The sequence below is a fragment of the Myxine glutinosa genome, chromosome 5, assembly GCF_964187855.1.
Source record: "Myxine glutinosa chromosome 5, kmMyxGlut1.1, whole genome shotgun sequence".
Lineage (NCBI taxonomy): Eukaryota > Metazoa > Chordata > Myxini > Myxiniformes > Myxinidae > Myxine > Myxine glutinosa.
Window position 1 is genome coordinate 83,993,796 of NC_136265.1, and position 15,623 is coordinate 84,009,418.

Here is a 15,623-nt window from a genome sequence, read left to right on the forward strand (position 1 = left end):
ATATGTCTGAACCTTGTGAGCGAAATATCTTGAACAATAAGCGAAGTACCAACTTCTAATCTGGTGTGTGGGTTTATCTAGGCATAAGGAAGAACGCTATTGAAAATTGGGTCGCCACGTCAAAATCCAAGATGGCCGCCACCATATATGTCTGAACCTTGTGAGCGGAATATCTTGAAAAACAAGCGTTACGCCTCGGTCCCCCGTCGGGGAAGTGATGTGAGTTGACAAAGTGGAAGACGCAGAAAACATGCTATGATATGATATTTAGCTCACAAGGTTCAGACATACATGGAGGCGGCCATCTTGGATTTTGACGTGGCGACCCAATTTTCCATAGCGTTCTTCCTTATGCCTAGATACACCCACACACCAGATTAGAAGTTGGTACTTCGCTTATTTTTCAAGATATTCCACTCACAAGGTTCAGACATACAGGGCGGTGGCCATCTTGTATTTTGACGTGGCGACCCAATTTTAAAAAGCATTCTTCCTTATGCCTAGATACACCCACACACCAGATTAGAAGTTGGTACTTCGTTTATTTTTCAAGATATTTCGCCCACAAGGTTCAGACATATATGGTGGTGGCCATCTTGGATTTTGACGTGGCGACCCAATTTTGAATAGTATTCTTCCGTATACCTAGACACACCCACACACCAGATTAGAAGTTGGTATTTCGCTTATTTTTCAAGATATTTCGTTCACAAGGTTCAAACATATATAGGGTGGTGGCCATCTTCGATTTTGAGGTGGCGACCCAATTTTCAATAGCATTCTTCCTTATGCCTAGATACACCCACACACCAGATTAGAAGTTGGTACTTCGCTTATTTTTCAAGATATTCCGCTCACAATGTTCAGACATACATGGCGGCGGCCATCTTGGATTTTGACATGGCGACCCAATTTTCAATAGGTTTCTTCCTTATGCCTAGATACACCCACACACCAGATTAGATGTTGGTACTTCGCTTATTTTTCAAGATATTTCGCTCACAAGGTTCACGAGCCTCGATCTTGTATGCAAAAAAAAAAAAAAAAAAAAAAAAAAAAAAAAAAAAAAAAAGACATACATATGGTGGCGGCCATCTTGGATTTTGACGTGGCGACCCAATTTTCAAAAGCCTTCTTCCTTGTGCCTAGATACACCCACACACCAGATTAGAAGTTGGTACTTCGCTTATTTTTCAAGATATTACGTTCACAAGGTTCAGACATACATGGCATCAGACATACATGGCGGCGGCCATCTTGGATTTTGACGTGGGTTGCACCCGCACACCAAATTCGAATGCGGTCCTTCGCTTACACACGCCCGCACGCACGCACGGACAGACACACGGACGGAGGGGAAAACCATCGTCCCCCTTTCGCTCCGCGGCGGGACGGGGGACAATAAACGAACTACTAACTTCTATCTAATCTGGTGTGTGGGTGTGTCTCCAACCCACTCGCAAATATTATCGACTCTTCCATGTTTTCTGCGTCTTCCACTTTGTCAACTCACATCACTTCACCGACGGGGGACCTAGGCGTAACGCTTGTTACTTTTGATGCTTGCTCTAAAGATGTAGGAAGTCTTATGTTTTCTCTATTTCTAAGATTTTCCATCGTCTTTCCAAATCCAGAATTATTCATCAATTTATAAAAGTCTTTCTCAAAATCGGTTTTTGATTCGGTTCTCCTTTGAGTATTAAAATCAATATACTCCTACATCCAATGACTGGTTAAACTGTATAACTCTATGGACTTTCTTTACTATTGTTACGTGGTCCCCTCGGTGAATACCTGGTCTCGGGGACCCCCGGACCGTGAGAGGAACTTCGCCAGAAAGCTGTATTAAATATGCGCTTTCGCCACGCAATCCATATGAATTTCACCCCAGGAGACAACTGACGTTCAAGGATATATTTCAATGGGAACGACCATACAATTGCAATGACACAACCACGGAGATTTTCCCCGAGCAATCAACCATATACAACCATCAACAATTCCCAATTCACAAGCACTTTCCTAGGAGTAAGATGGCCATCTTATATACGTGTGTCCCGGTGAGTACTCACGACACCCTTTTGGTCTCGGTCCCGCACAATGTCTCTGGGCCCCTCCTGACCAAGATGATGGTCGCCGTCACCGCACTCGGGCGGTAGAACGAACCCCGGGTGGACGTTTTTCCACCGGGCAGGTATCGTACCAGGCACCGAGGCTGCAGCCCCTCGTGGCCACGCGAAGCGGATACGGTAGAGCAAGCCAACCCCCACGCCGCTTGCAAGGCGCGTTAGGCCCCAACGTGCGACCCGCACGCGTCTGTTTGGACGGTGCCGCGAACGAGGCCAGACGCGGGTTCGATGCACGGCCCCACGTCAACTTGACGTCTCCACCGGGCCGGTACACGTTCCGGTAATTCCTCTCGCCAGACAGGCTTCGGAACGCCGCTGTTTCACGCAGCGCAAGGTCGATCCCACCTTTTGTCGGAGCGGGGCGAGGAAGAATAATAATCGTCCTTTTTTCCTCGTGTCTTTTCTTCTTCCGTTTCCGGTCACTTCCGTTTCCGGCCACTCCCTCAGAAGGGCTCCTGACCCTCCAACCACAACAACTACACAACAACTTAATATACTACACACGGATAAGCAAAGACCTGAATGGTAATTCACATACATTCATATAAATATGTAACACTCCCCCCCTTCAAGAAAGAAAGTTTGAACCCAGCGAAAACTTTCTTTGCCGGCCAATTTGGAGAAACAAACCAGATCACTCAACCCCCCCCCCCCCCCCCCCCCCAGATTAACTCAATCTGGACAAAGCGTCCGCCACGACATTGTCCCGGCCCCGTACATGTTCAATTTCCAAGTTGAACCCCTGCAAAGCCAAACTCCATCTCATCAACCTCTGATTTTTATTTTTCATTCTTTGAATGAAGGTTAAGGGGTTGTGATCCGTAAAGACCTTTATGGGAAAGGACGTGATTCCTAAATACACCTCATAATGTTGAAGCCCTAGCAGGAGAGCCAGGGTCTCTTTCTCCACGGTGGCATAATTTGCCTGATGTTTATTGAACTTTTTGGAGTAGTAGCACACGGGGTGGTCCACCCCATCCTCATCTTCCTGTAACAAGACCGCTCCAGCCCCCACATCGCTTGCATCTACGGCCAACTTGAAAGGTGCCTGAAAGTCCGGAGCGGTTAGGACCGGAGAGCTCATTAGTATCGCTTTGACATGGGCAAAGGCCGCCTGACATTTGCCATCCCAAACGAATGGGGTCTCCTTTCTCAACAAACTCGTTAAAGGGGCTACCACATCCGAAAAATTCTTACAGAACCGCCGGTACCACCCCGCCATACCTAAGAATCTCATCAGCTCTTTCTTCCCCTTTGGGACTTGGAAGCGATCGATAGCTTCTACCTTGGCGGTCACTGGTTGTACTTGACCCTGCCCTACTACATGGCCGAGGAACACTACCTGTGCTCTTACAAATTCACTCTTGGCTAAGTTGATGGTCAGACCTGCCTCGGACATCGTCTGAAAAAATGCATGGATTTGCTTAATATGGTCTTCCATGGTCATGGTGTGGATGATTACATCATCCAGATATGCCTCCACCCCCTCCAGGTCTGCAATGAGCCTATTAATCAGTCGTTGAAATGTCGCCGGCCCGTTCTTCAACCCAACAGGGAGGACCTTGTACTGATATAACCCATTCGGAGTGACCAAAGCTGAGATTTCTTTGGCTCTATCGGTAAGAGGGATCTGCCAATACCCTTTCAGCAAGTCAAATTTGGTAACAAATTTAGCTGGGCCTATTCGATCAATACAGTCGTCAATCCTCGGGAGCGGATAGGAGTCGGTCTTGGTCACTGCATTCACCCGTTTTAAATCCGTACAACACCGGAAGCTGCCATCGGGTTTCGGAACCAACACACATGGGGAGCTCCATTCACTGTTGCTTGGTTCGATGATGTCATTGTCCAACATATATTGCATCTCCTTCCGAAGGTACTCCATCTTCACCGGGTTCATCCGATAGGGGTGTTGTTTCACTGGAGTGGCCTCCCCCACCTCGATATCATGATATACTAAGTCCGTACGACCAGGTACATCTGTGAACAAATGTTTAAATTCGAACATTAGGCTGGACAGTTGTCCTTGCTGTTCCCTTGTTAAATGACCTAACTTCTCATCCAAATGATTCAACACTTCGGTGTTCGTCAATTTGGGGCAGGCCTGGTCATCCAAGTTATCAAACTTCACACCGGCGTTTCCGTCCATTGTCACCGGTACGACCGGTGAGACAGGAACTACGTCTTCCACCGGTTCCCTCTCATGATATTTCTTCAGTCGGTTGACATGACACAACTGTCGCTTTTTTCGTCGGTCGGGAGTGGTCACCACGTAGTCTGTCTCATTCACCCTCTCCTCCACTGCATAAGGACCGAAATATCTAGCCTGGAGGGGCTGACCTGGAACGGGCAGCAATACTAACACCCGGTCCTGAGGACTGAAATTCCTTATCTGCGAGGTCTTGTCATGTCTCTCCTTCATTTTCCCCTGGGCCCTTCTCAAGTTCCGTCGTGCCACCTCACACGCCTTTGCCAATCGGTTTTTTACTGTGGCCACATACTCCCTCATCGGTGTCCGGGACTCCTGTAGTAACCACTGTTCTTTCACCAATTTCAACGGTCCCCGCACTGCGTGTCCAAACACCAGTTCAAACGGGCTGAATCCCAAGGAATCCTGCACGGACTCCCTCGCCGCAAACAACAATAGGGGTATCCCTTCATCCCAATCCTTGGCACATTCAAAACAATACGTTCGGATCATATTCTTTAAAGTCTGGTGAAACCTTTCCAGGGCCCCTTGGCTCTCGGGATGGTAGGCGCTGGATCTTACTTGTTCCACCCCCAACAGGTGTACCACTTGCTGGAACAGTGTGGACATGAAATTGGTCCCCTGATCCGATTGAATGATCCTAGGTAGGCCAACCCAAGTGAAAAATTTAATCAAGGCCTTTGCAATAACTGCCGCCGTTATTTTCCTCAGAGGCACTGCCTCGGGGAACCTGGTGGACGCACACATGATGGTCAGTAAGTATTGATGTCCAGCTTTGGTTTTGGGTAAAGGGCCCACACAGTCCACAATGACTCGGCTGAATGGCTCTTCAAAAGCTGGAATTGGCTTTAACGGGGCGGGGGGGATTTTTTGATTCGGCTTTCCCACCAGCTGACAAGAATGGCAGGACTTGCAGAACTCCGCCACATCCCGTCGCAGTCCCGGCCAGAAAAAATGTACCAATATCCTGTCACAGGTCTTGTTCACTCCCAGGTGCCCGGCCCAAGGGGTCTCATGTGCCAAACTCAAGATCTCCTTCCGGTACAGCGGTGGCACCACAATCTGATAGTGAACTTTCCACTCATCGTCTGCGGGTACCTCCGGGGGCCTCCATTTCCTCATTAGGGTTTCCCCCTTCATGAAATACCCCACAGGTATCTTCGTAGCCTCTTCTTCCGTAACGGCTTTCTCAATTAACCTCTGGATCTCCGAGTCTTCGTGTTGTTCTTCCACCAGTCTCCTTCGGACCCGCGCGGTTTGCTCCACTTCGTTCTCCGCGGTCTCCGACGGACACTCCACGTCCCCTTGCGTTCCAGACGCTACCCTTTCTCGAAATTCCTGGGAATCCCTCCCCTGGTTATTTCCCTTTTTCGAGTTGTCTTCCCGTACCTCTAAGGGTTCCAACTCCCCCTCTCTTTCTTCCTCCTTCTCTTCCGCGTGCTTTCTACCCATAGCCCGAGTCACTGCACAGGATGGAAAGATACCCGGAATCTCCATCTCTAACCGAGTGGTGTTATTTTCCTTACTGGGCTTGTCCACCATTATTGGATTACCCGAAACTCGCCCCCCGGCCAAATCATTCCCGATAATAAAAGAGATTCCCTCCACAGGAAGGGTGGCTTGTAAGCCTACGGTGACCGGCCCGGATACCAACTCAGAACTCAACTGGATGACATGAAGCGGAGCTTTAACATAGCCCCCGACCCCCTGTAAAAGCACACTAACCCCAGTTGCCGTCTTCTCCGACAATGGCAAAATGCCCTCCAGCATCAACGATTGGTGTGCTCCTGTGTCCCTCAATACCCTAACTGGCTTCTGGTTACTCGGGTCGCCATCCAGCGACACGAACCCCTCTGAAATGAAATGTTTGTAGCCCTCCTGAACAAGGTTCTCCCGGGACGCCGTACCTTTGACAGGGGAATCTTCCCCCAGCTCTGCTCTCCAAGAATGATTTCTCACACTTGCCAGTGCATTCGGAGTCGCACTAGACTGATTCCGTTCCGGGTTCTCCCTTTTTCGGAGGTAACATTGGGACATCAAGTGTCCAGTTTTATGGCAAAAAGCACAAGTAGGCCCGGGGGAGAACCTCGGGGTCGGCCTTGAGCCCCCCGAAAAATAGGTTTGTCTTGGGCCCGTAGCCCTCGGATTTCTAACCGTTGGGGTATCATAGTTGTCCCCATAATCATCTCGAGGCCGCCGCCATGTAAGGTCGTTCTCCGCACCGGGTGTTCCATAACTCCCCTGCTGAAGTCTAGGCGAGGAGTTAGGTTTGTGGACCCCTATTCGGTGGGTTAAGGCATAATCATCTGCCATGGTGGCTGCGTCCCACAACTTCGGTACTTTCTTTTCCTGCAGGTACACTTTGATGTCCTCGTGGACACACTGCTGGAATTCCTCCACCAGGATCAAGTCCCGCAATGTTTCGAAGTCTTTCCCGACTCCTTTTGACTCACACCACCGATCAAACATGTTTTCTTTCACTCTGGCAAACTCCACATGGGTCTCACTCTCCCTCTTCCTGGCATTCCTGAATTTTTGCCTGTAAGCTTCCGGAACCAACTCATAGGCTTTGAGGATGTGCTTCTTCAGTACCTCATAATCTGCACATTGGTCCATTGGTAGCGCCGAATAAATTTCCTGAGCTTTCCCCACCAGCACACTTTGCACGAGTATGGTCCATGCCTCCTCCGGCCAGTTTAATTGTCGAGCCACTTTCTCAAAGTGTGGAAAAAATTTCGCGACTTCTTTTTCACTGAACGGTGGAACCAGCCTCACATGTCTGCCCACATCCCAGGTTTTCTGGTTAGGTGTCGACCCCGTCAGCAAGGGTGGTGCCTCTCCCCGTTCTCTCATTAACTCCAGCTCCTTGAATTTGATTTCTTGCTGAAGCTCCATGTCACGTTCCTTTAATTCCCTTTCCGCTTTTCTCTCCTCTGCTTCGAGGTCCCTTGCAGCTCTCCTTTCCTCTGCTTGTTCCTTTTCTCTTCTTTCCTGGAGTTCTCTTTCCACTCTCCTTTCCTCGGTTCTTTCTTGTGCTGTTTTCTCTTCCAACCTTTCCTGGAGTTCTCGTTCCACTCTCCTTTCCTCTGCTTTTTTGTCTTCTAACCTTTCCTGGAGTTCTCATTCCACTCTCCTTTCCTCTGCTTGTTTCTCTTCTCTCCTCGCTTCTGCTTTCCTTTCTTCTTCTTTTAACCTTTCCTGGAGTTCTCGTTCCACTCTCCTTTCCTCTGCTTCTGCTTTCCTTTCTTCTTCTTTTAACCTTTCCTGGAGTTCTCGTTCCACTCTCCTTTCCTCCGCTTGTTTCTCTTCCCTCCTCTCTTCTGCTTTCCTTTCTTCTTCTGCTCTTTCCTTTTCTGCTTTCCTTTCTTCTTCTGCTCTTTCCTTTTCTGCTTTCCTTTCTTCTTCTTTAATCCGTTCCTGGCTCCGTAACTGCAACTCCAGTTTCCGGAGCTCAACGTCTTCTGGTTCTTCGGGTAGCCACTCCCAGGCTAACTCGTCCCATGTTCCTAATCCCACCATAGATTGTATCACCGTGGCCTGCAACTCTGCCTTCCTCAAATTAGTTCGGACCTCCAAGTTAAAATGTTTGGCCAATTTCAAGAGGTCCGACTTTAGCAACGCTCGGAACTGTGCCTCACTCGGGGTTACCCCAAAGTTCTGTGCCACAAACGCCATGGTGCCTATCGTTAACACCTGTTAACCTTCACCCAAGACTTTACCCCAATTTCTCAAAAAAAAAATTACCAATTAATAATTAATTAATAAATTTTAATTAATAAAAAATTATTATTTTATTATTTTATACAATTTTACGTAGACCCAATTGCGAAACCGCAAATCGTAATTTGGACGAGCCCCCAATTCTGTTACGTGGTCCCCTCGGTGAATACCTGGTCTCGGGGACCCCCGGACCGTGAGAGGAACTTCGCCAGAAAGCTGTATTAAATATGCGCTTTCGCCACGCAATCCATATGAATTTCACCCCAGGAGACAACTGACGTTCAAGGATATATTTCAATGGGAACGACCATACAATTGCAATGACACAACCACGGAGATTTTCCCCGAGCAATCAACCATATACAACCATCAACAATTCCCAATTCACAAGCACTTTCCTAGGAGTAAGATGGCCATCTTATATACGTGTGTCCCGGTGAGTACTCACGACACCCTTTTGGTCTCGGTCCCGCACAATGTCTCTGGGCCCCTCCTGACCAAGATGATGGTCGCCGTCACCGCACTCGGGCGGTAGAACGAACCCCGGGTGGACGTTTTTCCACCGGGCAGGTATCGTACCAGGCACCGAGGCTGCAGCCCCTCGTGGCCACGCGAAGCGGATACGGTAGAGCAAGCCAACCCCCATGCCGCTTGCAAGGCGCGTTAGGCCCCAACGTGCGACCCGCACGCGTCTGTTTGGACGGTGCCGCGAACGAGGCCAGACGCGGGTTCGATGCACGGCCCCACGTCAACTTGACGTCTCCACCGGGCCGGTACACGTTCCGGTAATTCCTCTCGCCAGACAGGCTTCGGAACGCCGCTGTTTCACGCAGCGCAAGGTCGATCCCACCTTTTGTCGGAGCGGGGCGAGGAAGAATAATAATCGTCCTTTTTTCCTCGTGTCTTTTCTTCTTCCGTTTCCGGTCACTTCCGTTTCCGGCCACTCCCTCAGAAGGGCTCCTGACCCTCCAACCACAACAACTACACAACAACTTAATATACTACACACGGATAAGCAAAGACCTGAATGGTAATTCACATACATTCATATAAATATGTAACACTATCAATCCTGCCGATACATATTGCTTCAAGTTCCTTTGGTGTAAAACATAATTTTCTTTATCATATAATGTGTACCTGGTTGAGTTTTGAGCCTGGTGTTGGCTTAGCGGTTAGGGTGCCGGCTTGGGATCCGAGGATCCTGGGTTTGAATCCCGGTCGATCGCTGAATTAACACCAGGGGGGTTGACTCAGCCTGTCATCCTTCCGAGGTCGGCAAATTGAGTACCAGTTCACTGGTAATTCCCTGTGTGTTCCAAGAGGTGACTAACAGGGTTGGCGGCAGGAAGGGCATCCGGCCATAAAACATTGCTTCAAAAAGGGGACCACGGTGCCCAAAAAAGGCCAACCCCTGCTCTGCGGGGGGAAATGGCCTCTAAAGGTGGTTCTATGTAATGTAGTAAGTAATTTTTCTGTTGGTTTACCTTTTATATTAAATGTTCGTTGATAATCACTTAGCCATTCTTCTTTCGGACATTCTTAGGTCGGGGCATGTGGTAGGTTGTCGTGTTTATTATGGAGTTCTTCAGGATATTTCAAATCAACCTCAAAATAATATCCAACTTCCGAATCGTCCAATTCTTTTTGTGAGGATGTAACGATGTTTTGTGAAACCTTTTCATAATCTTTCTCTTCAACCCATTTGAGTCCTCCATAAGGTAGAGCTTGAGACATAGCCCATCCATATAAATCATTAGCATCGTAATACATCAGGTAAGAACTATCTTTCATTTCATCATAATTAGGAAGATACTTATTGTTAGCTTTAGCATATCTCTTAGAACATACTTGTGATATTCCTCCTCTTTTAGCCTCTTCCATCATTAAAAGCATATCTTCATCACTGATTAAATCCAACTTCTGTTTCGTCATTTTTAACATGGCACTCCAAGCCAATCCAGGAGCGGTGTAATCGTGGACGGGATCTAACCCATATGATTGTTTATTATGACAAACTGTTCTAAAGGTTTCAAAGACGCCGGCTAGTCGTAAGACGTCGGTTTTAAGATACAAATCATGATACTCTCCAAGGTTCTTTATGTTAAACGTTTTCCAAATATTTTGTGCTTGAGTATATTCTTTATCAGTTATATGACATTTATTTAACTTGTTATAGAAACATTCTTTCGGGGTAAGTTGTGTTTCTTTAAATCTCTCAAATGAATCCATGTAATCATACGGGTATATTCCCCTTTTGTGAAAAGAGTTCAATTTCTTTTTTATCCGATATATACTCTGAAAGACATGGAAGGTTTTTAATATTTGATGCCAAGGTAGATAATAGACTTGCCATAAATTTAAATGAGTCAATAAACCTGATGTGAGTCGTATCATATATGGCTTTACCTTTTTATCCATAAAATCCTATTTTTGTGCGGATTGTTTTTGTGAATGAAATGTAGTCCTGATCTGTGGTAGGAATTGCCGAAATACTCCCATATGTTTTTGCCAGTTCCTTAATAAATAGATGCATGTCATAATGAGCGTTGTTGTGATAAAAGACCGGAATGAAATTGAGGGTTTTATAATTAAGATTACATTCATTATGAGCCGGGCCTCTATATTTACCGGTGAGATGACAATGGTCTCTAACCTTTGGTGCCCCAGTATCTTCCTTCCCATTAATTTTCCTCCCACAGATGACAGATACAATTTGGTTGCTTAAATTCTGTTTCTTCTTCTTTTGTTAGGGGGTTCATCGGTTTATTGGTTAATCTTATTATCTTTCTTAAGCGTGCACAGTCCTTTTCTAATCGTTTTATAAACTCAGAAGCCGCATCCTCTCCTCTATAAAGTTCTTGTTTGTTGTATTTGTCGCTAATGGATGATTTGATATAATAACAGAAACCACAAGGAGTATGTTTTTGATATTTATTCGTGGATGTTTCGTTTGGTTTTGAAGAAGTGTCGTTTATCTTTTCAAGAATACATTCAAAGTCAGCATATATCACGAAGGGGTGTTTTATAGTTTTATCGAAATCTTAGAATTTTATGTTTGAACCTTCAACCGGCATATTAATTACGGTGGATTTATGTTTAACACAGAAATCTAAGTGTTTGTCTAACGCTTCTTGGCTCCTGTGGGTGAGGATGTGGCATCGCAAACAGGGGTATACAGTATTTTACCCTGATGTTGTACTTGCTTGTGAAGAAATTAATCTTGAATTTTTTTTGATATAAGCGTAATGTGAATTTTCTCCTGAATTATAATATAAAAGGTTAATATGAGTTTCATAATTTTTATAGTTATCAGAAATGTACAAATTCTGAACGTTGTTTTTATCCGTTAGACCATAAACATTAATAGATAGATTATTCATTTTCTCAAATTTAGGAATATCTTTCATAGACATTGGAAATGGTAAACCAGTAACATTTAACTCATTTTCATATTTCTCATAATGTGATACCATTTCGGAATGAACTTCAATAGGATGTAAGTGTGCAAGAAGAGACCATAGAAAACATTTATGATCTTTGTTTTGAATATTAATAATCGCCTTTTTGAGATTTACATTTTTCGGTAATTCAATATAAGAAGAAGCTTTTAGGGGGTTTGATTTTAGATCATGTATATCGATGAAAAGTATTCTAGTAATAGTAAATCCACTACCCACAAGCGAATGATCTACCTGTTCTTCTTGTTCTATAAGTTTATCATAAACGTCCGTTAATAAGAATCCCTGGAGTGATGTGATAAAGTTAGGTTTTGTTCTTATATAACGTTTTATAATTAGATCCCCTATTTCAGTATTCGATTTTTTTCAATTCCATTTTTACTCCCATATAAAATTTAAGGGGTTTAATCTCAACCAACGTATTCTTTACATAGCTTTCAATGGCGGGGTTGACTGTTTCAACCACCTCAGCTATTGATTTTGGTTCTGGGGGTGATAAATTTAAAATCCTTATTTTAATATGACCCCTAAATGCTCCATCACAGTCCTTAATCGTGTACCCCAACAACTTTGTGTTTTTTTGATTTAAGATGAGTAGGAAAGCTCCTCTTCAAGACAGTCTTATCACAAATGCGACAATATTTTGTTTCTCTTTCGGGTGGAGCTACCATTTGTAAAAGTTTGAGTGTGTGTTTGCGTGATCTAAGATGTCTTTGACGTTCACTTTTATTATCACGTTTACAAACATCACAATACCATGTTTTTGGTTTTTCTTGTTCAAGTGGAGCCATCATCTGTGAAAGTTTGGCTTTGTGTTTGTTGGATTGAAGGTGTTGTTTATAATTGTTTTTATAATCGCGATCACAAACATTACAATATGTTGTGACCCGCTTTTTATATGTCCTCATATTGTTCATTTTATACAAGAGAAAGTTCTTTAAAATAAAAATCAATTTTTTTCCCACAAAACATAAAATGAATAAAATTAAAATGTTGGTGTAAATGTCCACCGCAATGTGTTAAATACGTTATGACAAATCTTATCATGAAATTGTTTACACTCAATTGTTTTTAAACCAGTAAAATCTTCAAGATTACATTTATGATTATGTTTATGCAATAACTGAAATAATAAATATTGCATGTTCAGAATTTTTTTTATATCCAGTGCTTCAACCTTATCTCTACCATGTTTTTCATCGTATAGGTTTAAGAATGTTTTAAAATCGGTAATTAACGCTTGTTCTAAATGAGAAATATCATCCAATTTCTTCTTGGTTAATGTTACATATATTAGATTAATATTACCATAATGTTTTGTATATTTTAATTCTTGTAGAAACATGGTGATATGAGTTTTCGTGATATTGGAATATTTTATAACCTCGTCTTCATGGTCGATCAAAAGTCTATATGCTTTAAACTTTTCATTCAGATCGTTATAAACCTTTTCTGGTATTTTACAATATTGTTTACCTTGATATTGGGTAATACATTTTTGAAAATGAGAAACTCTATTGCAAATATTTTTCCCTATTATATTTACTCTCTTATATTCATTATGTCATATTTGTGTTAAAACTTAATTGTTGGTTATTACACCACAAACATGTTTTAATATTTGTGTTAGTTATTTCAAAATCAGATAAGTTTTGATTTTTACAAAATGTGCAAGTAATATTAGCGATAGGTTTAATTTCATATAAAATGGGTATATTCTATAATTTTGACCTTATTATTTCTTTAACAATATCTAAAAACTCATTTATAAAAGATACTTTCTTTTTAAAGATTGGATTATGTGTATTCATCGGTGATAATGGTTTAGATAAAATGGATTTATATTCATGTATCAATAATCCTGTCCTTACAATGTAGAACATTTTATCCTGATTAATATTCTGAAATGTTTGTTCAATATTTGCAATATTTGTTTTAATATCAACTGACGTTTCATTACAAGTTACAATTAAATCTTTTATAATATTCAATTTTCCATGAAGTACATCAAATTCCATGTTAAATTTATTAATTATTTCATTATCAATGTTAATAATATCTATTTTTTTCATTTAAGTGATTCATTTGTATTTCTAATTCTCATCCTGTTAAATAAAAAATTCAATATTTTTATTTTTATAATTATTTTTGTGAAAATCTGATACAGTGGAACCTTGACTTACGAGTTTAATTCGTTCTGTGACCGAGCTCGTAACTCAAATTGCTCGTATCTCAAATCAAATTTCCCCATTGAAATGCATTGAAATGCTATTAATCCGTTCCAGCCCGCCAAAAACCACACCAATTTTTTTTTAAATATACAGTACAAATATATAAAAATATCTCGCGCTTTATATTTCACCTGTATGCAGCATACAAGTTGGCAGGATGGCCTGGACTGGAGGTACGCACACTTGACTCTAAAGTCTAAACTGTCCAGCCTGGGTTTGAATCCCGACCCAGCTATAACCTGTCATGGGTGAATCACAGGCAGGGTGATTCATCAATGTGTGTACCGCTAAACTGGGCACCCCATTTGCGTCCCATTAGTTGTTGGATGTTAAGGATCTCACCGTGTTTTCCACAAAGAGAAGGCGAGCCATCGCCGGCACTCTGAACAAGTTGTGGCCTGGCATGGCATGAACATGAAAACATGAACATGAACATGAAATGTTCGACATGAACATGAAATTTTCCAAAATAACCAAAATGCGAAAACAAAAATGCAGCGCTATACGACAGAGATACTGTACGTGCACGGCAAGATAACCACGTGACCGGAACCCACCTGGCGGCAAAACTCAAAATACCAACATGCGAAAACAAAAATGCAGCGCTATACGACAGAGATACTGTACGTGCACGGCAAGATAACCACGTGACCGGAACCCACCTGGCGGCAAAACTCAAAATAACCAACATGCGAAAACAAAAATGCAGCGCTATACGACAGAGATACTGTACGTGCACGGCAAGATAACCACGTGACCGGAACCCACCTGGCGGCAAAACTCAAAATAACCAACATGCGAAAACAAAAATGCAGCGCTATACGACAGAGATACTGTACGTGCACGGCAAGATAACCACATGACCGGGTGGCGAAAGCTCGTAACTCAGATCTCGGCTCGCATCTCAAAGCAATAAACCGCCCGAGCGACGGCTCGTATCTCGAAAAACTCGTAAGTTGGGGCACTCGTAAGTCAAGGTTCCACTGTATTTTGGGAAATTTGGGAAATTTTAGAAAATTCGAGAAAATCGTGAAATCTGAAAATTAAATCATTAATTGGTCACTTCCTGTTTGTGGTGAGTCACTTCCTGTTTTGGGTTGAGCTAGTTTTGGTTTGGGAGCAAGGGGGGTGTGGGGAATGTGGGGGAATGTGCTCTGAGTTGGGGGTGTCCTAGAACTCTCCTTTTACATCTACTCACATCTATAAAGTTTGTACTATAACAATTGTAAATCAGTAGTAGAACATCTACTCAAATATTACAATAATTATTCAGATGGTGTATTTCTCAGCTGGGCCTCTCTCAATAGCAATGACTGGAGTTTTACTTGGGGCAGAATCCTCTGTTATAATTTATTTCTCCATTTTATTTCTCCAGTTAAATATTTACAGATACTCTCTGAGAGTGTGTTCTCTCGTGCTCAACCGAGGCCATCGTAGTTTGGCAAGGCCTCGCCCTTCCCCACGCCTACTCGATCAACCCTGAACCTTGCTGTTGTGTAAAACCATTCAGGTCCACACAACTTTAGTCCAACGGTTTGGTTTAATTGCATTTAGATCATCACATCATTCCTGTAAAGTAGAAATACACAATAAGTATACGATGCGACATCTCATGGATCCATTCATATCATTCAATGCAAGCAAGCTAGATATTCTATAAAGGCGTACCGTTAGCGAGGCTACCGATGTAACATGTCACAAGGGAGAAGTCCTCGGAGCACCGTCGCAGCAGCGGGTCTTATAGTCACGCCCCTAGCGGTGACAACGATGACAACGAGCAGCGAGCATCACCCCGGGTTCAGTACGAATACGATTTCACTACATTCTCCCCCCCGTCAGAATTATACGGCCGCGTGGCTAAAAGCGAGTGAGC

At 43.5% G+C, this 15,623-nt stretch overlaps 1 protein-coding gene across 4 annotated transcripts in view; it reads right to left on the minus strand.

Moving 5' to 3' along the window:
• The window catches only part of LOC137427407 (galactose-3-O-sulfotransferase 2-like), a 93,066-nt gene that overhangs the window by 28,793 nt on the left and 48,650 nt on the right, over nucleotides 1-15,623 (minus strand). The window lies entirely within an intron of this gene.